Source organism: Suricata suricatta, chromosome 17 (genome assembly GCF_006229205.1).
Source record: "Suricata suricatta isolate VVHF042 chromosome 17, meerkat_22Aug2017_6uvM2_HiC, whole genome shotgun sequence".
NCBI classification, from domain to species: Eukaryota; Metazoa; Chordata; class Mammalia; order Carnivora; family Herpestidae; genus Suricata; species Suricata suricatta.
This window is the reverse complement of record NC_043716.1, coordinates 51,681,828-51,706,491: the sequence shown is the minus strand read 5'-3', so window position 1 is coordinate 51,706,491 and position 24,664 is coordinate 51,681,828. Positions and strand designations below refer to the sequence as shown.

At 52.7% G+C, this 24,664-nt stretch overlaps 1 long non-coding RNA gene across 3 annotated transcripts; it reads right to left on the bottom strand.

Annotated features, from left to right (window-relative positions):
- Positions 1–5,018: 5,018 nt before the first annotated feature.
- Positions 5,019–8,718, bottom strand: LOC115282501. 3 transcript variants are annotated; one of them, XR_003904671.1, is made up of 5 exons: positions 8,545–8,718; positions 8,124–8,228; positions 7,777–7,939; positions 6,276–6,594; positions 5,019–5,097 (listed from the first exon to the last, which is right to left on the bottom strand). It is a non-coding gene; the product is annotated as an uncharacterized LOC115282501 (long non-coding RNA). The 3 variants fall into 3 exon arrangements; XR_003904672.1 differs by having other exon boundaries at positions 7,777–7,936; XR_003904673.1 differs by having other exon boundaries at positions 8,636–8,714.
- Positions 8,719–24,664: the final 15,946 nt, after the last annotated feature.

Sequence of the window (24,664 nt, the reverse complement as noted above, 5' to 3'; positions counted from 1 at the left end):
AGCCCCGGTGGTTGTAAGTGGCTGAGGTTTCCAGGGTTGTTGGCTGTGGCAGCATAACCAGCATCCTGCCCTGGCTCCATAATCTGCCCCACCCCCACGGCAGGTGAACATTCAAGATCCCAAAGTTTATTAACATGATGATTTGGATGTGCGTGTTTTCCAAAGCAGGAGTCACCCAGTGCTGACTACGGTCATAGATAAATGTGCAGTAAAGATCATGGTGCTTCTGATTTCAAGGGTGGGGCTGCTTATAAATCCTACAGGCCATATAACACACATCCTACATAACAAAAGAAATTATCTTATAATACGGGACGGGTGGAATATAAACCCAAGGTGTTGGGCCGGTGGTGGGCGCATCTACCCCAAACGGGCTGCTTTGTTTTGGAGCAGGTATTCCTAAGCCAACCAGGCTGACGGGAGGTCAATAACAGAAGCTGCCCCCCACTTCTGCCCCGTAACAATGAGGGGATACCATAACAAAGAGGAAGCTACTGATATATATTTAAAAAATTTTTGATAACAAGAGGGCATGCCTTCAGCTAATCCAAAAGGAGTTTCAAATCATTAAATATATATTCAGAAGGAAGAGGCCAGAGCACAATCTTGTGTCACATTGCTCGGAACTATCACCAGATCTGCTGGGCGTCTGACACTTGGAGTGTTACCAAGCCACCTGCATTAAGCTCATAACTTAATAACCAGCTCCTTCCACGAAGTCAGAAGTCATAGCAGGTCAATAAAGTTGCAAACACTCTGAGGTTTTTCTTATCAGATTTCCCCTCAAGATGAAAAAGGGCGTGAACGTGATGAAGAGTAGAATCACCTGTTGATTTCCCTTCCGCCTCTCTGCGACAATTACCAGTTCGGGAAACCTAGATTTATAGTGTATCTAGCAACCTATTAAATCTGCAGTTAGGGAGAGCAATAAATAGACACTTTTTTTAAATGGTGGAGACAGGATTCCTTTATTCACTCATACGCTCGCGCTAATGAAGATAAACAGGTTGGCACAAAGTCCCTTGTCAAATTCAATCTAAGGTAACAAAGTTCCCTAATCTGCCTGGTTTTGTCTTAATTACAGCTCCAACTGGAAACACATTGAAATTAGATAATTCGGGGTTTACTTGCAAAGGGACTGTATTCCAAGGGAAGGGAAGAGTGAATGGGAGCCAGTAACTGAGGAATGACAGCCATGGAAATGTTACCACCCAAAGCTGAGGGACTGGAGGAAAGGACAGTCCAAAACCCAGAAGGGAAATCCTGTGAAAGAAGATGTCTCAAGAGGAGCAAAGTCCTTTTGTGATGGGACCCAGCTACCCTGAGGTGACCTTGCAGGGGGGCAGCCAGAGGGATGAAGACCTGACCTCACTCTCCTCCCTCCCTTTGATCCGTGGCTGGGGCTCCTTTGGCTAAGCCCAGCTGGAAACCACAGAGCATGGGAACCCGTAGGTGTGGGGTGAACCACTCAGGGCCAGAATGGGGTGTGGAAGGCAGGGGAGCACAAATAGAAGACCTCGTATGTTGTTTCTGCTTCTTGCCCATTGTGGCTTCCTTCTCACATCCCATTTCCATTCTACAGGGTGGGGGGGGGGGCGCTTTGTTTTGGCAAACCTGCCTCTGGAATGGCAAGATCCATACACTATCCAAATGTGAATTGATAACAGTGGATTTACTTAGTCATTGATCCACTGATAGTAAAGGAAAGGAGAATAGAAGCCACGCCTTGAGGCACCGAAAACAGTATGTTGAATGATCCCCCCAGCATCAGAATGTCACCCTGGAAGTCACAAAACCCCCCCTTTGTTGAAGTCCTCATCAATCGGGTCTAATGATTGGTGCTCAGTAGATCTTTCTTGGTCAGACTTGGCTATAAACGGCAGGATGGAGAGGGGCCATGGACCATCTCAGCCAGGAGAAATCTGGGAAGGTGTTTCTTGGCCTCCAGACCAGTACTGTAAGACATCACAAGCTCCCAGAGATCAGACCTAAGCCTCCAGAAACTCAGGCAATGTTGGTATTCACCCAGTGCTTCTCACTAAAGCCCTGGGCAATTAGTTCCTTTTTAGAAGCTCTGCTGAAGCCTAAAGAAATTCCCCCTCCCCCTTCTCAGGACCCACCAGCATTTGGAAAGGGAGCTGGAGCCGCTGTGCCCCTCCCTGGCTGAGCTCACCATTCAGGGTTTGTCCCGGGGCCATGGTGGTGGCCCATGCATGCTCCTCAGGGACCCCAGCTTGGAAGTGAATAGCATGGCTCAGTCTGGGGGCGGTTTTCATCAACATATATTGGGGGAAAAACAGGAAGTAAGGTGGAGAGGGCGGGCTGATGGCTGGGTGGGAGAGAAAGAGTGAGGGAGACAGAATGCAAGCACGGATGGGTGAAAAGAAAGAGAGAAATCTCACAGATTTTAAATATAGGAGTATAAATATTTGAAAATCTGGGGTGCTGTACATGTGTGGAAAATGCAGATTGGGTTTCCGAAGTCAGATACCAGGAAGCAAAAATGTTCATTCTCTTGAAATGTTATGAAGGGAAGATTGTGTCTATTAAAGACTCACATACGTGCACACGTGCACGCTCAGTTATATAAGCATAAAAACAATGACGCATAGACACGGAAACATACACATCAACACCAGAACATGTAGACATGGAAATACACTCAAATATGTACAAGTATCTGCCTTTTGCTCAAGGCACACATCCGCCCATTCATTGGCAAATATTTATTGAGTGCCTCCAATGTGCCAGGGACAACGCTGGCTTGTGAGGATATGGTGGCGAATAGGACTGTGTGTCCTCTCCTAAGGGAGCCCACAGCCTACTGATGCAGAGGAGCCACCCCAGGGCCCCCCATGCACGGAGCTGCAGCAGGGGTCCGCCATGTGGGTGAGCCGGGGATTCGAGGCTGCCCTGAGCTCACGTGCACCCTTAGGTATGTGAGAGAAAGGAAGGGTGTGCACTTTCGTCCCTGTGCGGCAATGCCCTGGGACCCATAATCCCTGATCCATGGAGATGATGAATAAATGACTAAAGAATGAGCAGATGAATAATTGAGTGAGTGAATGAAAGTCCTGACAGCCAGCAGCAAGGTAGGCAGGGACTTGGGCCGCCCGAACTCCAAATTCCATTCCGTTTCTGGGGAAGAGTCTCACTGAGCTTCGGAAGCATCTACTAAGGAAGGTGATGGGCGTTTCTGCTCAGCCAAGCTATCGGGCAGCCTCTGAGCCTTGAGGGTTGTGATCGGAGGTGGGGCGAGGGGCCAGTCTGACTCTGGTTTGAAAGCCAGACTCTCTGATGAGCTTTGCAAACCCGAGGCCCCTCAGTCTGTGCCCAGAGGGATGCAGCTTGTTTCTCTTCTGACCTGGAGGGACCCCCTATTCCCCGTCCCCCACCATCTGGGGTTCCAAACTCTTCACAAAGCCTGGTGGGATTTCTTCAGCTTTAGAGGTAAAAGATGTAGGTCTTTACCAGCTGGCTCCTGGTAAAATTCATTACATGAACTGCTTACCATCCTTCATTACTAAGAAAATCGGAGCCCTGATTATTGGCAGCAAGAATGGAGCCCAGGGACAGAGGACTGTGCTCTACTGAGACCCTATTTCCACACTGTGTGTGCGCGCATGTGTGTGTGCTTGCACTCACAAGAGTATTTAAATTTTTTTTGTTGCTTTTTATTTATTTTTGAGAGACAGAGAGAGACAGTGAGAGCAGGGGAGGGTCAGAGAGAGAGGGAGACACAGAATCGGAAGCAGGCTCCAGGCTCTGAGCTAGCTGTCAGCACAGAGCCCGACACGGGGCTCGAACCCACAAACCATGAGATCATGACCTGAGCCCAAGCTGGAGGCTGAACCGACTGAGCCACCCAGGCGCCCCTCATGCAGGAGTTTTAAAATGGGGTCAGGCTGCAGCGGACACGGCAGTTGCCCACCCAAGTCCTCAGACCTGACCATCGTGTCTCCTCTGCTCAGCCTCCAATTGCCATTAGCCGTATTTCTTTGCCCGATGGCTTTTCCCAAAGGGGCAGAAGGCTCACTGCCCACAGGAGCAGGGACATCAGAAGGGCCGAGGAATTAAGACCCTCTGCCAGCAGCCCTTAACCAAGGACTTCTGGGAGGTGGTGTTTCAATACCCTGTGACCTTGTCCCCTAGGCAGGGTGACTCTGAGGTCTGTTTCCCAGTGTCTCCTAGAGTTTCCCAGAGAGAGGAAGAGCCAGGCTTCCATGGGGTAGGTGGCTTAATAGCACAGCACTTGGTGGTCAACTTCCCTTCTTTGTGCCCCTTCCCCATACCCTCCCCCACACCCCCAGTGGTGTTTGTACTTCCCAACTAAACTCCAAGCACTTGAATTCTTCAGGGGAACCCAAATCAACACATATGCATTCCAACCTCCTTGCAGAGGCGGGCTGGCCCTAGCTCAATGCTGGGAAGCCTTCCTTAGTAGGTCAACTTCCATAAGGAGCCAGCCCTCATTGGAAGGACTAATGTTCTGAAAGAAGATAGATTGCACCTAAAAGGAGATGAGGAGGGCTGTTCTCTGCTCGTGAGACTGGAGGCGTAAGTCCAGCTTGCAAGAAGTTTTTGGGGGTCCCCATCCCTTTCATTGTCAATACAGACCCAACACCTACCTCCTGGGACCAGCTAGTAAATGGAGTAACAAGGCCTCCTTGGGGCTCCTGATGGTTCTCCCAGTGTACTTCTTTGTGGTCTCTGGGCAGAAGGAGGAAACAGTAACCAACCCCAGGGGATGCCAGAGAGAAGGCACAGGTGTTTTTGGGAGGTGGGGGAGCGGTAGAGGGCACAACTCCCAACTTCTCAAAAGCCAAAGAGGCAATCGATTTATAAATGCGTATAAACATTATCCAATATTTAATATAGAAGGAATTCTTAGAATTCTTTAGAGAGAAATTTTGCTAGAAGGCAGCTGGTTAGGGCATGGAGGGGAGGGGAGGGGAGGGGGAAGGGAGGATTGCTAAAGTACACGGGGTGTCTTTAACTGTGGCAGAGGTTGCACATACCTGAGAATATACTGAAACCAGTGGATGGTAACTGTACATGGATGAATTGCATGCTGTGTGAATTATTATCTCTATAAAGCTGTTGGAAAAAAAATAGCCGGGTGAAGAAGGACAAGTTGGACAGACATGGTTCCATCTCTGCTACTTGCGACTCCGTGTACAAGACATTTAACGTCCTCGACACATTAGCTTCTCCCAGTGAAAATACTTCCTGTTTAGGGTTTTTGAGTAGATTTAAGATACTTTATAAAGCACTTTAAAAGTTCCTGGCACGTACACAGTCGTTAGTTTTTTTTTATCATTTTAATAATAATAATTAACAGTTGAACACTGTACAGAACCGGCTACTAGAAATCATCACTGCATATTAAATGCTCATTCTCTAGAAGAGAAGGTAATTAGTAGTGAGCGGAAGCAATCCTTTCGAAATTAAGCTTAGCTGGCACCTTAGCTGGTTTAAATAAAGAATCGGGTAAGCAAAGGGCCAAGAAAAAGATGCAGCATGATTATAATTTGTGTTTTAAAAATTCTGACCTCAAGGAGAAAGGAAGGGGCACGCAGACCATTCGTGTCAACACCGGAGGAAGGATCACGTCTCTCCAATTTGGGAACTGAGTAGGTAAAAGGGGCTTCTGATAACAGTTGGATGAGTGGGTTTGGGGTACCAGCAGGACCCACGTTTGTTTCTCAAAGCCTGGAGGCTGTTTTGGTAGGATCAAGTGAACTACTCTTGAGAGAAAAGAGGATACAGCTTAGCAGAGCTTAAAATCGAGTTGAATTTGGAGCCGGCAGGATACAATATCATGCCCAAGTTTTGCACTTCACTCTTGATGCGGATTGAATTTGTGTTTTCATCTGATAGAGGAAGGGGAACTAATTTGTGTTCTTCTTTCATAGCTAGAGGAAACGCAATCATTGATCCAGAGTATGGGTTTTGTTTTGCTTTCCTATCACCTCTTGCCTATCCATCCCCTACGTGTACGGATGCCAGAGGGAAACAGGTTCGCGGAAGGTGCTAGATCCCCCACAAGTTGACAAGGTAGCCTGGCCTGTCTTGAGACTCATGGGTCAGAGAGAGAGGACAGTTTATCACAGGGTCAGTGCGTTGTGGTTTTGCAACAGTTCTCTAATCTACTGTTCCCGTAAGACAATGCCAAGAGGGCCAGCTCATACCTGTGCACACGGGTGGGGTTGCTACAAGACAGGACCCCGAGCTTAGGGTCCCGAATCTTTTGTAATGGGTGGTAAGATGCCTACCCTTCGCTCCCGAGGAGGACATCACATCTTCCAAAGCCGTTCACCGTGCGAACATCTTTATAAAGATCGGAGCAAAGGCGGTCAGCATCCTTGCTTACAGGATGTATGGAAATGTGAGAGACCCGTGGAAAATCATCTCCCGACACACAACAGCGGTGTAATCTTGGGCCTCAGTTTCTTCATCTGTACAATGGAGATGATGCCCATCTGGCACACGGTGGGAGAGAAAAAATGAAATATCGGTGTCGTCTTTCAAGGTCGGTTCCCGCCACACCACAGACCTTCAAGAAATGTTCATTACTTTCTCCTGCTCCTCCCCCTGCAGCAGAGAGAGTTTGGTGAAGACTTCATTCTGTGAAAATTTCTCCATATTATACCAACTCTCATTAGAATCTATTAAGACAATACCCATAAGAGGGGCACCTGGGTGGCTCAGTCGGTTATGCATCTGACTTCAACTCAGGGCATGATCTCGCTGCTCATGAGTTCGAGCCCCACGTCGGGCTCTGTGCTGACAGCTCGGAGCCTGGAGCCTGCTTTGGGTTCTGTGTCTCCCTCTCTCTCTGTTCCTCCCCTGCTCATACTCTGTCTCTCTCTCTCTCTTAAAAAAAAAACATTAAAAATTTAAAAAAAGATATCCATATGAAAACCTTGTCATCATTGTTTTCTTTCAAGATGGCAGCCCACCTGGCCAATAGAATGTGTGTCTTGATTCCATTAGTGAAGTAGCAAACTTGACCGATTTCAGCCCAAAGATTCGCCATTAAACAACTCGAAAATCCTAAACCCTCCAGCTCAGTGCTTCTCACACTCTGTTGCATGTTTAAATCACCTGGGGAGCGTTAAAAAATGCCACTGCCTCCAATAGCAATGAAATCATACCCCTCAGGGGCAGGACTCAGACACCGGTAGTTAAAAAAAATTCTCCAGGTGGTTCAGCTATGCAGCCAGGGATAGAGCGGTGGTCTGGCTCTCCCTCAAGCAGCTAGAAGCATTCGCAAGTGCTACTTTGCAATTCTTAAGCTGTTTCACTGGAGTGTAATTGGTCTAACTCTGAAAAGGTCACCAGTCATTTGCAGGTATTTTGCTGAGCCCAGCAGGGAGCAGGGGGCACAGGGAGCCTGGGGGTGGGGGGAGTGGGCACACAGAAGCACCTGAAAGTGTGTGTGTGGCGGGGGGAGAGGGGTCTATTCTCAGAAGATAGGGGAGCACCCTGTCTTGTGAACTTCGGAATTCCACTGCATCCTGAGAACAGGGCTCTGTATACCCTGGGCACTCAATAAATGATTGCAAAGCGTCTCCGTCTTCTTGCTCCACCCGCCAAGCATCAAACATTCTGCAGGCACACTTCAGTTGAAGAGAGTTCTCGTCCTTGCCTTGCTCCCTGGCCGACTAGATTATAGGATTAACTCTTCACCCCCTGGCTGGGCCGGGGGAATTCTCTCTCCTCTTTCTTGAGGTCTAAACAATCAATGATAAAGATTTTTCTTTCTTCTCCCACCTTTCTTTGGAGTTCTTTTTTTTTTTTTTTTAGATGGTGACTTTTGGTTTTTGGCAGATCCTCAAAGGGAAACGAAGGCAAGGCCCAGCATCCGGATGAGTCGGGGCTCCTCTGTGGCCCACTCTGCGGTCACGTGACGGTCGCTCTCTGCTGCTCCATCCTGCTGGTAAGCAAAGGTGCGTGAGAGGTGCACAGAGCCCCCAAAGTCAGAATTTTGCGTTTGCTCTGAGCTAGTGTCCAGTCCCCCTCCTCCACTCATAAACCTGCAAAATACTCAGGGAATCAAGGCACATGAAGTCCGAGGGAGCCTAACGTGGCTGTGTGATTCGGGCTGCCCAGTAAGTTACCTGAAACTCAGGTGAACGTGGGCTTTTTGGACCTGGCTCCGGGAAAGCTTGTGAGATGGACTCTTTGTTTCCAAATGGAGGCTGCATGTTCTTCTTGGTGCCTGGCTGGAACAAAAGGGACCAGAGCATTAAGGGGGGCTGGGGGAGCTCCCTCCCCAGTGGCTGAAAGAGGAGGCGTGGTTTCCGCCGAGGCCAGCTCCGAAAGCCCCTTGGCACAGGTGCTTCCTGAAAAACCAGGCAGCGGGGAGGGAGCCCTGGAGCCTGATGCTGCTGAAGACCGACACACACAGTTTCCCTTGATGCCAGAAGGCGGGGGCGGGCTGCTGGAGAAACTGAGTCCCTCCGTGGCTCATGAGGCTTTTAAATCAGAGCTGTTTGGGCAGGGGTCTGGGGCCCGAGTAGGAGTTTGGGGAAGGGGTACTCTTTCTCTAGCTGAGCTCCAGAGATGTTAAAACAGGCTGGGTTTGGAATGGCTGCAGCCTTCCATCCGCCCCTCGTCTCTCTCCATGAACCTCTTCCCTTATGCAGGGCTGATGGCACAGAAACTAGAGCTTTGTTCTTGCCCTCTTCCTGGGCACCTGCTGCTCCCACTCTATCCACCTGAAGGCTCACAGGCCTCCCTAAGTGACATCACAGGCCGGTCGCCGCGGAAACGGGCCATGAGCTCAGGCAGTAAGGGGCTTGATGGCTTCAGGCAGGGGAGGAGGCCCGTGGAGACCAAGGAAGTCAGGGTTTTGAGCTCCACTCAAGAGGGATTAGAATGAATGCAGGGAAGACTAGAATGTAGCCACAAGCTTCCCCAAACAGGAGCAGAAGGCATGGATGCCACTGAAAGGCTAAGTTGATTGTCCCTCCCTGCAGGAGCCGGGCCCCGCCGCCCAGCTTCCCCGCTGCAGAGCCTGATTGCTTATTCGGGAGTCATTTCTGCCTGTAATTTGTTGGCTCAAAGGTCGGAATGGACTTCTCAGGAAGATAGATTTCCTCGTGGCCGCTCCTTAGGGACTGAACTTTCTAAACCAATTGGCCCAAATTCCAGTCCAATTTGGATCTTAGGTTTCCCCACAGGAGTGGGCGTGGCTCACACACACGAAAGAACCCCAGGTTAAGTGTGGGGCAGTGGGCTGTGCGTCCAGAGGGCCAGGTGGGGAAAAGCAGGGGACAGGGAGGCTAGCAGAGCCCCGGGAGGCAAGGAGAGAGAGCACTTTATAAATCACCAGCTTCCTTTTAAAAATGGAATTTAACCTCCCTCAACTTTGCTTTTGAATTTATTAGCGGTTTCATTTCCCTGAGTATTAATTCATCATCTCATTCCCAGCCCCAGGAGCGGTGCTGGCCCAGAAGTGACATTCCCGTCCACACCTTTAAGTGATACTCTTTTAGCTGTGTCATCTCCGGATCCCTGGGAGCCTCGACCCCTGCCCCCTGCCCCCCAGCATCTGCACACGCCCTGTGGACATGGCCGTGCCTGGGTACAGGTGCCCAGCAGTCCTGACCCCCCTCTTTTGCTGCTGCTCCTCCCCCCAGGGCTCTCTTTGGGGCCCGAACTCCTCTCCATTGGGAAGCAAGGCAGATGCCAGCTGCGGTGGGGAGATAGAGCCTTGCTGTTGGAGCCAGAATCAGATAACTGCTTGGGGGGGGGGGGGCCGAGGGGAGGGAGCCGAGGGGAGGGCTGGAGGGGGCCACACGTGTCAGCCTAACTGGAGGATCTGAAAAAGCTATTTCAATCCCGTCTCCAAGTGGGAGACTGGCAGTTGCCCTTCTGTGGAATCAAAGTTTTGCTTTTCCTCTCCATCTCCTCTGCCAAGGAAGAAAGCTCCACTAACAAGGGACACGATGATGCTTTTCACTAGGAAAAAGTCCTTTCTTCCCAGATCCCTTCTCTCCTCACAGCACAGAAAAGACCCTGTCCTAACGGCCAATGTGTCAGGCTGGAAATGAGGATGTTTGAACTGACTGATGCCCAAGGCGGGACCAAAACACCAGAAGCTGTGGGGGCGGGGCCAGACAGCAGGGCGGTTCAAGTGCTCAGGTGATGGCAGCCTGGGCCACGTCTGGGCATCGCTGCCTAACAGCCTTATTGCCTAAGCTCAGGTGGGGAGCTCAGAATCCCTGGGAGCTTGTTAAAAAGGCTAGACCCAAACCCCATGCCTGGCCTGAGGAAGCAGAATCAGCATTTTTACCAAATCTCCAGGTAACAGGTGAGTATCTAGCCCCGTGAGTATTGAAATCCCTCGACTTGGAGCCTTGCCACCCCTCCTCCTGCTCTGCCAGCCCTGCTGTGCTAGGGGCAGGTCCCCAGGATAGGAGACTAGACAGCCCTTTCGTCCAGTGTCAGCCATCACACGGTTCCACCTGCCCGAGAAAGGGGACTGGAGGACAGTGGGGACCTCGAGACCCTGCATGCAGAACACCTACGAATCAGCGTCCCAGAGCCCTGCTGGATCAGGGCTGGGGATAGCCTTGCAACCCTGCAGGGGAGACTGAGAAACGGTGGTAAGGTTGGGGTCTGACAATGCCCTATGGCCTTCTCTTCCAGGCCTGGCTCCCACAGCGTCTCAGGGCTGAAGGCCGGCAGAGTGGCAGCTGGTGGGGGGCCCACCATGCAGGCATCAGAACTGCAGCACAGTGTCAAGGCCCTAAGGGCTGGCCATTTCCTTCACATCAAAGCATTCACCTATTAGTGGACGATGCCGGTTCTCCGGGCGCTGGGAGGAAGGGCAGGCCTGGTGGAGGGTGTCTGCCTCCATCAGCTCGGCTGGGGGTTCTCGGGGCCCAGGGCAGTGGGGGAGGACACTCCTGAGCTCCAGGGAGCTGCCAAGGCCTGAGATCTGGGTCCCTCTTGGGCCGCTAGAGAGCCACCAGGGAAGATCTGTGGCTGAGGGTCTGTCCTGCCTCTACTCTCCGCAGGCAGGGCCCCTCTGGACCTCTCAGTGGGGGGCGGGGGGCGTTCCTACTGTCTCCACAAACAACATCACACACCCAAGACCTTTATCTGCCTGAGAGATACCCCTTCCCTGGCAGTTGCTTCCTCCCCTTTGGGTTCCTCCCGGTCCTGTTTCTATCCCAAAATGGACAAAGAAATGGACACCCAGAGGTCAGAGTTTGAGACTGCAGTTCTGTCACAAGTCACATGACCTTGGGCAGGTCATGACTTTACCTTCAAAAAATGGGGGGGGGGGGATGAGCCCAGCTTTGCTGAGTGGCAGTGAAAACAGAATGAACTACGGGAACGCTCCTCACCCAGTGGCGGGAACACGTCACCGCTCAAATGCACATCCGGGTATCAATGTGTGTCAAGTCTGAGCAGTTAGTGTAGACCAGTGGTCCTCAAGTGGGCTCCCTGACACCTGCCCGGGACCCACAGAAGCAGACACGCTGGATTGCAGATGTGGGGTTCAGCAGGTGATTCTGCTGCAGGTTCAAGTGTGACGGCCCTGGTGTGACTGGAAAATGCTGCGGCTAGTAAGCCATGGGTCACTGTGCTACCTTCAAAGTCATGTTGATTTGGAGGGGATGGGTGTGTATTAGAGTTCTCCAGAGAAATAGAACCAATAGGAGAGAGAAGTAGATAGGGAGAGGGGAAGAGAGAGAGAGGGTAGATAGATAGATAGATAGATGATTGATAGGTAGATGATAGATAAACAGATGATAAATAGATGATAAAGATAGATGAGAGAGAGAAATGATAGTATAGATAGATGATACATGGAGAGAAATAGATTTATGATCAGGAACTGGCTCACATCATAGTGGAGGCTGATGGGACCTTCCATGATCTGCGGTCCCCAAGCTGGAGCCCAGCGAGGTCTCGAGCCCAGAGCTGCTCATGCAGATCCAGGCTGAGGGGAAGCCCTGCACATCAGGAACCCTGAGGGCAGGAGAAGATTGGTGTCCCAGCCCCGTCAGGGGGAGACTGAATTCACCCTTCCTCCACCTTCTAGGCTACCTGGTCCCTCAACCGGTTAGGTGAGGCCCACCCACACTGGGGAGGGCCATCTGCCTCACTCAGTCCCACCAATTCAAACGCTAACCTCTTCCCCAAACACCCTCACAGACCCACCTGGAAATAGGGTTTAGCCAGGCTGTCTGGGCATCCCCCGGCCCAATCAAGCTGACACATAAAATTAACCCCAAAGCAACAGTAAGAAGAGTAGCTGGTGCTGTGTGTGAGGCTCTCTGAATCCCCACAGCCACCCCGGTGGGTGACATTATCCTCCCTGCAGAGAGGAGGCATGTGAGGCTCATGGAGGCAAGTGGGTGGCTCTGAACCCAGGCACTCTGGCGGGAGGCTGTGGCCCCTGCTTCCTGGTGAGGAGGTGCAGGATGTTGGTGGGGAGGAGCCGAGGGAGGGGCCCAGGAGCAGGGGCGAAGGTGCTGGAACAGGAGGGAGCAGGGTCTGTGACAGAGCTGGATCTAGAACCGGCGTCTCTCAGTTCTCAGCCCCGAGCCCCTTTCCTCACACCGACCGACCGTTGTCTTATTCCAGCGCCCCAGGTGTGGGCAGAGGTGCCCAGGGCTCACTGGGCCGTGCGGTGGCTTCCACCCATCTCAGCAGGCGGGGTCAAGGGTCGGAGTGCCGAGTAGGCGGGTGTGAGCACAGGCCGGGGAGAGGACAGACAAGGCGTCCCCAGGGAGCCCAGTTTGGGGGACCATCTAAGTGCCCAAGTTCAGTTGTACTTTTATCATAGCATTTGTCACGGGTGCAACTCGAAGGTACACTGGGCAGTGATTTGCTCGCCCTCTATCCTGCCCGCTGGACCGTCGGGTCCGTGAGCACGGGGGCTGTAACTGTGCTGACAACGCGGGAATCCCCAACACAGCGCCGTGCGTGGCGCCCAGGAGCCCGCAGCTGCTGGCTGAGTGGGTGAACGGACACCAGCAGACTCAGCCCTACCCCGTAATCATTTATTTCCCCGTCGGCTGTCCTTCTGGACTGGCACCCTCATGAGCAAACCATCTCATTCCGCTCTGTGCACGGAGCTCCTGGAACAATGTGCACACGGTGTCTGGAACACTGGCCGGCTCGAGCTGCACTTTGGGAGCTGAACCCAGTCAGATTCCTGAGTCCAGTGGGTCCTCATCTTCCCACGGGTGGAAGGCGAGAATGCTGAACCAGGAGTCTCTAAAACACTGGACTGGATTTTCTCAAGGTTTCCTTTGTCTGGACGCATTCGCGGATTCCAACCCCCTGAGGGGTAGGACCCAGGGTCTGGTTTCCTGGGTCCCCGGATTGAGCAGGGGCGGGGGTTCACGGACTGCGCAGGGGCGGGGCTCCCCGGGGGGAGGAGGCGGGGGTTCCCACCTCCTCAAGCAGCTTAACCTCGTAGAGGGGCCAAAGCGTTCAGGTAAGTAGCTTCTGTGAAAGGGCTCCACTTAACCCTCTTTTTTGCAAAACTGAGATTGTGAGTCAACCTTCAATTAACCTCTTCTCCCAGATTCCATGCTATGCAAAAGGTTTAATTCCAAAGGCAGGGAAGCTATTTTAGGATGACGTTTATTAGTGTATTGATACCAAACCAGAATAGGTCAGCTCTCTTCCTGTGGACCAGAAACACTTACTCACAGTGGCCAACTGGATGTAAAAATGCCATGCCCCGGGGGGATCTGTCTGTCCCTGGTCCTGCTCCGCAGGCCTCCCCAGCCCCTCCCTTCCTCGTCCACCAGGAGGCATCAGTATTTTGCCTAGAGGCCCTATTAAAAGCATGAACCACACCCCCTTCTCTCTTCTCTTCCAATGCTCCGGACATTTCAGATCTAACCCACAAACTCTCTTTGATAGGCAAAATGGTGCGTTCGCGTACAAAGGGACAGACAGCGAGGCCTAGGGAAGTCTATTTTGGGAAATTATTAAGCTCATATACCAACCTTATTTTTATCCTAAAATTATTTTTTCATGAGCTAATAGGTCAGTTGGCTCTGTTCAGCGCACCTGCCAGGAAAAGGAAGTGGGGGGGTGGGGAAGATGCATAATGACCCAAGTGAGATGATACGATGGCTCAGGGCAGGTCACAGGGCCAAGAGCTCCTGCTCCTCCGAGGACGCATCATGAAGATATTGATTTGCTTTGGTCTGTGCCCTCTCTATATTAATGAAGTAGCAACTTTGATATTCTCTGAAATGTTCTAGATATACATTCATCGACTGGGGACTGTGAGAGCCACCATTTCTCATCCAAGTAGTGAGGTATTAATGGACGATGAGGAGAGTGAGGAGGGGAATTGATGGAGGGGTTGGATAAATAATTTATCATACATCCATGAAGGAATACTACGCAGCCATCTAAAATCTATATATGCAAAGAATACTTAATGACCTGGAAAATGCTCACAACACAATATTCGGTAAGAAAAAATAGGACTTGGAATTGCACACTGAGTATAAGCCACATGATATATGTTGAGACAGGAAAGAAATATACCACCTGTTTCCTTCTACACATGTCTGGATTATCCCCATTCCTGGCAATGTGCCTTTATCCGATCTAGTTTTTTTTTTTAATTTTAATGTTTATTTTTGAGAAAGAGAGAGAGAGACGGCATGAGCAGCAGAGGGGCAGAGAGAGGGGGAGACAGAATCCGAAGCAGCTCCAGGCTCCAAGCTATCGGCACAGAGCCCGACTCGGGGCTTGAACTCATGAACGGTGAGACCATGACCTGAGCCGAAGTCAGACGCTCAACCGACTGAGCCACCCAGGTACCCCTATCCCGTCTACTTTTAAATGTTAAATTCAAAACGTTTTTAAAGTACAACATAAAACATCCCCCACGCAGACATAAATTCTAATTATACAAAAAAATAAATAAATTCAAATTATATAGAAAGGAAAGTTGCTCCCTGCCTTCACCACTCTTAATCCCCTGGCATGTAGCCTCCAGAACTTTATGTATAATGTAAATGTATGCTATCTACACACATGTGTGTATATGCATGCATATGGTGCACATTTGCGGGTATGTGTAGAGATGCTGCATCTATTATATGTAAATCTATACAGATACGTGTGTGTGTGTGAATTTTAGCACTTAAAGTAATGAAATAATATTATACATATACATGTTAGTATTCCGACTCTTGGTGGGACCTCAGGCTGCGTTTCATATGAAAAACGCTTTTCGTTTTTCCCTGAACACACAAGTAATTCACGTTCAACGCAAGGCACTGCACCTGCCATTTCTCCTCAGCTCTCAGCTCTGTGTGCCGTGCTCCTGCCCTTCCGCTCCGGAGCTTTAATTCTGGTTGAAGGAGCAAAGCAGACACAGGCCAGAAGTCCCAGAGAATGAGTGACTTTGGAAGCCCTCACCAGCCCCACCTTCCACGGGGATGGCTGGGGTATGTCCTAGCCCATTGCTTCTGCCCCTGCGGGGTGAGAGAGAGCCTGGGCGCCCAGGCAAGACAAGTCCCCCGAGTGAGTCCCTGTTATGGACTGACTTGTGTCCCCCCCCCCACCAAAATTTATATGCTGAACTCTAATCCCCATGGTGACTGCGTTTGGTGATAGAGACCTTTAGGTAAGAGAATTGAAGTCAAATGAGATTCTATTCTCCAGGCTTACCTGCCATATAAATGACTTCCACTTGAATCCGTATGTGATGGGCAGAATGATGCCTCTCCGAAGTCTTCCAGGTCCTGCCCCCTATAACCTGTGAATATTTTATCTTCATGGTAACAGGCGCTCTGCAGGTGTGACTAAATTTAGGCTCTGGGGTGGGGGAGGGCCGCCTGGGTTACGTAGGTGGGTCCCGTATAAGAGCCCTCTCAGGGGCGGCTGAGTCAGAGCAGCCTGTGATACAGGAAGCAGAGATCTGAAGGCTAAAGGGGCCATGGAGCAGAGACCACCGGAAGCCCTCCTGCCCCCCAGCTGGGAGGAGCAGGGAGCTGAGTCTTCCGGGGAGGGGGAGGGGAAGGGAAAGGGCGCAGCGCTCTGTGGACCCCTTGATGTTGGCCCCCTTTTGGACTCCTGATCTCCAAAGCTATAAAAGATCTGTCAGAGGGGATCTGTTCACCTTATCTCAGGCCCGCATTTGGAGGAACCCACTCCAAGACCCAGAATGTCAGCTACTTACTTGCCTTTCGTTTCTTGGTGTCTCCACCATGCCTGGCTTCCCACAGTGGGAGCTTTCCTACGGATTTTACTTCTATAATCAGAAAGACCTGCTTTTTCTTTTAAAAGAGTAAGCAGAACAATGATACTGTGGGGTGAAGGACACCAGCTGGATGCCTACTGTGGGCCAGGCACCGGACGCCACGGAGAAGGCGTTCTGCCGTCTGAGAGCTGGTGTTCTAGCAATTCTCCCAGGCGGAGACACGGAGTCAACGACCTCAGAGGGGCCCAGGTGGCTCAGTCGGTGAGCGTCTGACTCTTGATTTCTGCTCAGGTCCTGATCTCACACCTTGTGAGATCGAGCCCTGCGTTGGGCTCTGCACGGACAGCAAGGAATCTGCTTGGAATTCTCTCTCTCCCTTTCTCTCTGCTCCTCCCCTGCTTGTGCACGTGCGTGCTCTCTCTCTTTCTTCAGAATACATAAATAAACTTTAAAAAACCTACCTCGGAAATAAGTAAATCCGGTAGCACATCAGAGGAATAAAAGCACACGCAAGGAATAAAAGCAAAGCTGCAGTGAAGGAGGGAGCCTGGGAGGGTGGGGGTAGGGGTGGGGGTGGGGTGAGGGGCCAACTACCCGCTTCAGTACTGTGCTCAGTGTCTGCCTCACTTGACTCACTCTAGTTTAATAATCTCTCTTTTTAAGTTTATTTTCAGAAAGAGCGCACAAAGCGGGGGAAGGGCGTAGAGAGAGGGAAGCAGGGAACCCCAGGCAGCCTCCATGCTCCGCGAGGAGTTGACACAGGGCTCTATCTCAGAAATCCTGAGATGATGACCTGAGCCCAAATCAAGAGTCAGATGCTCAACAGACTGAGCCACCCAGAAGCCCCTAATTCAGTAATCTCTTATTTCACACGTTCTCCACATCTGGCTCTAAGTACTTTACAAATAGGAAGTCATTTAATCCTTACTCTAACCCTGTGAGCAAATGCCTGTATTATCCCCATGTTGCAGATTTGAGAACTGAGGTACAGAGAGGCAAAGTAACATTTACACTGTTAGGTGTAAATGCAAGAAGCAGAAAAGGGACTTGGGCCCAGGCAGCCTGGCTCTAGTCTGTGTTCTCAGCCCCTGTGCGATGCTGCCTGAGGTTCAAGGACAAACTATAAGGCAGTAAGGAGTCGGCCATGCAGGTCTTTGTGGGGAAAGGAAAAGGCATGACCAGTACAAAGGCCCTGTGGCAGGAGCAAGCAAACCTGAGGGTTTTGGCCACATTGGCGAGGCAGCCAGTGTGGCTGGCAGGGATGAGCAGGGGGTGGGAGTCACTCACACCACACTCCCCGGGCCTAGGGTCCCTTTGTCCCTCTGCAGAAAGGGTGGGGGGCTCTGCAGGGTTTGGGGCCCTGGGTGGCTTTCTCTGGCAGGTAAGAGCAGGCTGCCAGGGGTAGGGTTGGGACAGGAAGACCACCCAGGAATGGTGGTGGCCCAGCCAGGATGGCAGCCAAAGGCACGCAGAGGGACAGTGGTGGGGCCCTGGGAAACGGGAAGTAGGGCGGACAGGATTTTCTGACGCGTGGGATGCGGCCGTGGGAGAGAGGGAAGCATCCGGGGCGGCTCTGAGCCACGGCCAGGAGCAAACCGGGAGAAAGGCCTCGCACTCTGCCAAGATGCGGGGAGTGTTTTTTCTACCCCACAAGTGTGGCAATTCCCTGTGAAGATGAAGCCTCAGCAGAGCAAGTCAGGATAATAATAGCTGTCTGCTACGGAGGTGTCAACGCCTGGCGGGGAGCGGGGGGCTCGCAGAGGGGCGTGGGGCGGAAAGAAGCCCGGCGCGTTCTGCACCCGGCTCAGCGGCAGGCCCCTGAGCACCTCCGGAGGGGCCTTGGAGACCCCGCAGGGCTCAAGGCCAGCTCTGGCGCTGGCGTCCCCAACGTCGGCGTCAGGAGCTGGAAGGAATCGCTTCTTTAACTGCGCCCCGGTTGGGAGGTGAGCAAACGGCACCGTTAGGACCCCAGCCTCGCCCCACGGTTGGGCGACATCTGCCCTCTGCCCGCGAAGCATCCGTGTGATTGAACGCGGATTATTCCAACTGCCAAGCCCCTCGGCTGCTACCGTCGGGAGATGGGGCGGGAAGTGTCAGAGATTTTTAATTGGTTACCCAGGAACCATCAGGACACCCTATTTCTTTGCGAGGGGGCGGGAAAGAGGAGCCAGCTCCCCAACGGAGCTCCAGGCAGAAGAGACTCTTCATGCCAAAGACACTTAAAATCCCCTCCCATCAACACCAAGCTCCAAGGAATCTGACGGTGGCAGTGAAAACACAGCCGGGGAAGACAGTCCAAAATAGGACAAAAATAGGACGCTCGGGGTAGAGAGACAGAGAGCTGTAGGGTCTCACTGTCACTGCCAACGTTTCCAGAACATACGGCGGGGAGGTAGAGCCTGTCAAGGAAATGAGTCCCCGAAGGAAGGGAGTACACTCGGATCAGACGCTCCGTGAGTGCCTAACAGAGAGCAAGGACTTAGGAACAGCGGCCCCCGGAGCGATGGGGGGGGGGGGGGGGTCGGTTCGCACTGTGTGCAGTGGAGTAACACCAGGACCCAGAGGAAGCCCTCCCCGCCCCCGCCCCTGAGGCCCCCTCCCCAGCTGCGGTTGTCTGTCTGAGTCTAGAGAGGAAACTTTCCGTGCAGACTGTGACACCCATGATTGCTATAGTCTGAATGGGTCCCCTGCCTCCCCAGTTCCTACACTCAGATCTAACCCCCAAGGTGACAACCGTATCAGGAGATGGGGGCCTCTGGAGGTGATTCAGTCATGATGGGAGGGGGGAGCCTCAATAGCCCCCCTTTTTTAAAATTTTTAATTAAAAATTTTTTTTTATGTTTTTAGTTTTGAGAGGCAGAGAGAGACAGTGTGAACAGGGGAGGGTCAGAGAGAGAGGGAGACACAGAATCTGAAGCAGGCTCCAGGCTCTGAGCTGTCAGCACAGAGCCCGACGCGGGGCTCAAACCCACGAACCGTGAGATCATGACCTAAGCCGAAGCCAGATGCTTAACCAACTGAGCCACCCAGGCGCCCCTAAAAATTTTTAATGTTTATTTACTTTTTTTGAGAGAGACAGACAGACAGAGACAGAGCATGAGCAGGGGAGGGGCAGAGAGAGAGGGAGACCCAGAATCAGAAACAGGCTTCAGGCTCTGAGCTGTCAGCACAGAGCCCGACACGGGGCTCGAACTCACAAACTGCGAGATCATGACCTGAGCTAAAGCCGGACGCCTAACCGACTGAGCCAGCCAGGCGCCCCTCTAGTGCTTTTATAAAAGCCCTCGAAGAGCTCCCAGCCCCCTTCCATCCTGTGAGCACACGGGAAGCTGCCTGAGACTCAGAAAAGGGTGCTCCCGCGACCGTGTTGGCACCCTGTGCTCAGATTTCCAGCCTCCAGAGCTGTGAGCAACACGTGTCTGTTGTCACCAAGCCACCAAGCCTTCGGCACTTTGTCACGGCAGTCCACACGGACTGGGACAGCAGTCCTCAGCCATTGCTTCTGTCAGTGCGTGAAGCCCCGGGGTCAGAGGGCCCCCCTACCAACAACACCCATTCCTTCGGGCCACTCGATGGGGCTCCGCCTAACGCTTCCCCGAGTCTCCGGTACAGTGCCAGAAGTGCGCGCCGGTGACTTGTGACGGGTGGTGCGTTCCCTGATGCTGCCAAGTCCAGTCACCTCAAGGGATCACAGTTGACAATTCAAGTCGAGGTGGCCGCGTCCAGAAGGCTGGCTCTGGGTGGGCCACCGCCTCTGACATGGGAATCTCAGTGGGGCCTGGCACCTGTTGCCCAGGGCCATCGCTGCCTGGCTTCCTCCTGGAGAAGTCACGGTCTTCTTCCCCTGCAGTAGGGGCCGGGCGGAGGCCAGAGAAGCGGTGTCCCTGCTCTCGGCTGGGTCCCGCCCCTAATCTCTGGCTCTTCCCTGTTTCTGCTTGTGAGGACAGTGTGTGTTTGGGGGGCCAGGGGTGCTTCTCGAAAGCTTTTTGTTTATCTGTCAACCTGTGAACAAATATCTATATACGGTTTGCTTTGTGCCCAGCCTGTGCTAAGCACTGGCATGTAATAGGCTCTCAATAAATATTTGTGGGCCTTCGGGGATATAAACCTTACGAGCCTCCCTCTGGGCAGAAAGCCAGCTCCCATTTTGGTATTTCCAGACATCTTCCCTGGAAGCGATATGCCAAGAGGCAGACAAGGCAGCGGCCATGGGCTAGGGTGCCCGGGGCAGGGAGGCATGGGGGGGCCCGGGTTCTCGGCATGGTGTCCCTACACCCTGGGCATTCTCGGGGCTGCTATGGCAATGATGTCCCGTCCTGATAGCTCCCGGTGCTTCCGGAAAAAGCACTCCAGCCGAGGGCCTTGGCAAATACAACCCCCTGACCTTACCCTCACTCCCGAGCCTGACTCCTTCTTCTCTCCAATGCTCAGGCTGTTCTGCTAAGGTGAACTCGATCTGCATTTCTGACCAGTGTCACACGCGTCCCAAGTCTCCCGCATTAGAGCTGATGGATCTCGCCTTCCCAGACAGGTGACCACAGCTGGGCAGACCTATATACGTGCAGCCACGCTCGGTCATAAATATCTATCGAGTGCAATACCAAATAATTGTGGGGCATATTTCACCCTGCCTGTTGAACACATTGCAAGAAAGGAATTGATCCCTGCTGTTTCATTTATTAGATGGTGTAATACCACAAAAATCGTTTCCACAATATCCCAAACTAAATCATTTATTCTTGACAAAAATCCAATAAAGAGCTCAATCCTTCTCCATAGGCAGATAAAGCACAGATTAATGGGGCTGCCTAGATCAAAAAATGCTGGGAAAATGAAAGGCAGATAGAGAGAGAAGGCTCCTTCCTCCTCCTCACTTCCCCAAGGCTGCCCGGGCTCAGGGTTTTATTACAAAAAGCTGCCTAAGTATTACAGGCTAATCCGTAAATCCCAGCCTAGTAAAATATGTGACGGATTTGTAAATTGTGCCCTTTACAAATCTGATTGAACTTTTTTTTTTCCTTTGCTGGGAGTTTTGCCTTTTTCCACCTTGCCTCCTCTTCACCCCTCACCTCTCCCGGTCCCCGGCCGCACACGCTCTGCCTCGTGCAGCGTGGGTCCCTGGCTCCGCTTGTCCTCACGCCCGGCTCCCTCCACAACCCCGCTCCAGCCTGACTTAGGGAGGGTGGAGGCTGTTGGGGAACGAGAGGCTGGGAAACCCATCAGCCTGTTTGTCTACCGTCTCCAGGGAAATCGGATTCAGGTGGGGTCAAGGCCAGGACCAGGCAGTTATCACATTGCAGCCAGTGTGGACATGGCGAGGGACCCCAAGAGGGAGTCCATATTGTCTCCAGTGGAGAAAGGGGGAGATCAAGATGGCTATCCTCAGAGCCACAGACGAGCTGGCTCAATCTTCTGTGTCCATGAACTTGGAAAGACCCGTGGCAGGTGCGCCTTCAAGGCCCGTTGAAGGTGCCCATCCCATACCCTCCTCTCTCTGGGCACCACATCTAGGGGGACCCACGTTTCAGCTTGCCTGGGACCACGTGGGCTTGCAGATGCCGGGCTTTCGGTGCGAAAACCAAATGAATCCCCAGCAAACTGGGAAGAGCTGTCTGATCTCCTTGCTCACCCTATCTGTCTGTGAGAAGCAAGATGCCCCTCAGGCTGGCTTTTCACATCCTCTGCCTAAAACCAAGGATGTTCTTGCAGGACGGGGGTCCAGGACCCGTCGCTTACTCCCTGTGGTCACTGGCCGTTACACAGCCTTTCTCAGCCTCAGTTTCCCCACCTTGCCGTGCCCACCGTCGTTTGAACACGTGTCCTTAAGGAAGGCTGCAAGGAAAGTAAGAGAGCGGGGAAAGGTCCTTCTGGAAGTCGGAGAAATGACACCCCTCCCTCACCCACTCTCAACACCCGGCGACCCGAGGCTGGCTGCGCCCAGATGTGTCTCAAAAGGAGCCATTAACGCAGCAGCTGGGAAGCAGATTACGGGCTGGGGACCAAGTCTCTGCCCAGCACAGTGCCCTGCCTAGTTTCTGGTCCTGGGGGGCCACACCCCAGCACCCCCAGGAAAGTGATTGTTTCTGCTCCCTAAAGATTTCCAAAGGCAGAGGAAAGAGGGGGATGTGATGGTCCAGCGTGGAACCAGGGAGAAAAGGGTGGGCTCCCAGGGTGTGGGGGGCGGGGGTCTGGAACGGCACTGTGCAGCCTCAGGGGAAGGGTGTGAAGAGACCGTAACAGAACCGGAGCCCCGCCCCCCGCCCCTCCCCCCACATCCCTGCTCATTCCCATCCCTGTCCCCGGATGCAGCTGTCCCTGCCATTGCGGACTGATGACTGATGGGAAGTTCTCTCTGCTGCTCGGCGGCCATTCTTTCTGAGCAGAAGGGTGCCCTTGGAGCAAGAGCTAGAAGGCCGCCCCCAGCTGCTGGGCCCTGCCCATCTGCTGCCTGTACCAGGTGACCGAGCATAATGACAGCGAGGACGCTGTGTGTCGTCTGGGTCCTGGAATGGACTCCTGTGGTCCCCCGCGCTGCAGGAGATGACAGAGATGGAGGGGAGGGACGGGGTTAGGCACTCAGAGGACAGGACCACCTCCCGGGCGGCCCCACAAGACCCACAGCAAATCCAAGCTCTTCGGGGAACAGAAAGTAAGGGCGGAGGCCGTCAGGAGGCAGGTGACACTGGCAGCTGGAGAGCAACTTGGGGATAAGACATTCACTTTCCAAGAACATTTAGAAAACGCGGGGTTCCCATCTGCTGGGTTTACAAAAGACAGAGGGTGGGCCACGTGATGCCAGTCTGCTCCCACAGAGCCGGGAGGCCCCCCTCTGTCCCTGGGAACAGCCAGCCGGTGCCTCCCCACTTTCCTCATTAACCTTTATCCCTCTTGCTCCCGCTGAGGGCTAATCCTGTTTCTCGCATTCCAGGTATTTAACCTGGCAACGCAGACAGTCACTCAGCCGTCCCTTTCCCAGGCCCAGGCTAGGCCACAGGGCTCAGAGGATGCAGCCGTGCGGTGCGTGGGGTAGTGTCTCCCCACCAGCCCAGTCCCCCCACGAGCCCAGTCTCCAGCCCATTCGGTTCTTGGCATCAGGACTGAACGGTTCGGGGTATCCTAGCAAGGGTGTGGTGGGCGTGGAGGTAGGGAAGGAAATGATGAGGCAGTGGTGTGCAGGGCTGATCCCTGGAGAGAGAGAGAGAGAGAGAGAGAGAGAGAGAGAGAGTGGGGTGGGGTGGGGGATGCCTACTGCCCTCGTGGAATTGGAGGCGAACAAATCCGTGGACACATTCTCTTCTGTGGGCTCGAGTTAGGGGGATTTGCAAATGACTATGTGGAGATACTTCCTTTTCTGGCATTGAGGAGGGGGGTGCATAAAAAGGTACAGAGATACTGGAAAATGGGCTCCCCCCATTCAGTTGGATGTGAGATGATGTCTATCTCTTCCCCACTCCCCCACCCCACCACCATTTAAAGGGACCAAGATGTCCAGTATGGAATTGTGTGGGCAGGTCTCAGCAGATGACATGACCTGGGGTCTGGATTTGGGAGTCCCCTCGGTCACTACCTGGCCCCCTCTTTCACCCTCTGCTGCACCCCTCATGGCCCACAGAATGACGGCCAGCTCCCCTGGAGTGACGCAATCTCATTCCCTCATGGAAGATTTTAAAGGGAAGGAGGGCAGGGACGCCCAGGTGGCTCAGACAGTTAAGCTTCTGACTCTTGGTTTCAGCTCAGGTCATGATCTCACAGTTTCGTGAGTTCGAGCCCCGAGTCGGGCTCTGTGCTGACAGCGCAGAGCCTGCTTGGGATTCTCTCTCTCTCTCTCTCTCTCTCTCTCTCTCTCTCTCTCTCTCTGTTCCTCCCCCAGTTGTGCCATCTCTGTCTCTTTCAAAATAAATAAATAAACTTTAAGGGGGGAGGAGGACAGTTTGCAAATCCGAGAGACTCCAGACACAGGGTCCTCATGCCACCAATATGCCAAAGCTCAGCTCCGTGGGGCTTGGCAACTCTGGGGTCCATGACGCACCCTGCAGCCAGCATCCTCTCAAGAGGAAGTCAAAAGCCCAGAGATGCAGACACTCGGGCCCGGGGCCGCGCTTGGAGGACCGTCAGGTGTGATGGGCGGGGGAACGAGCTGGAGCAAAGCCAGCTGCGAGAGTGGGACCATCACAGTAACCCCTTATTTATTGGGCTTCTCCAGCCCCACAATCGCCGACTCTGTTCAATATTTTATTCTTGTTGCACCTGCTCAGGCAGTAGCGCTGCGGGCATTTTTGATAAATGGATTGAAAGGTTTGTCTAGTTCTGCTGAAGCTTCTATAAGTGCCTCTGTATCTTCCACCGAAATTATATTTCCCAACTTCCTACAGTGATTTCTCTCCCCCAGTGACTCCTCTCTCGCTGTTTGCTAGCCGCTCGCTCTCATGCCGTCTCTTCTCCCTGTCCGTGCACGTG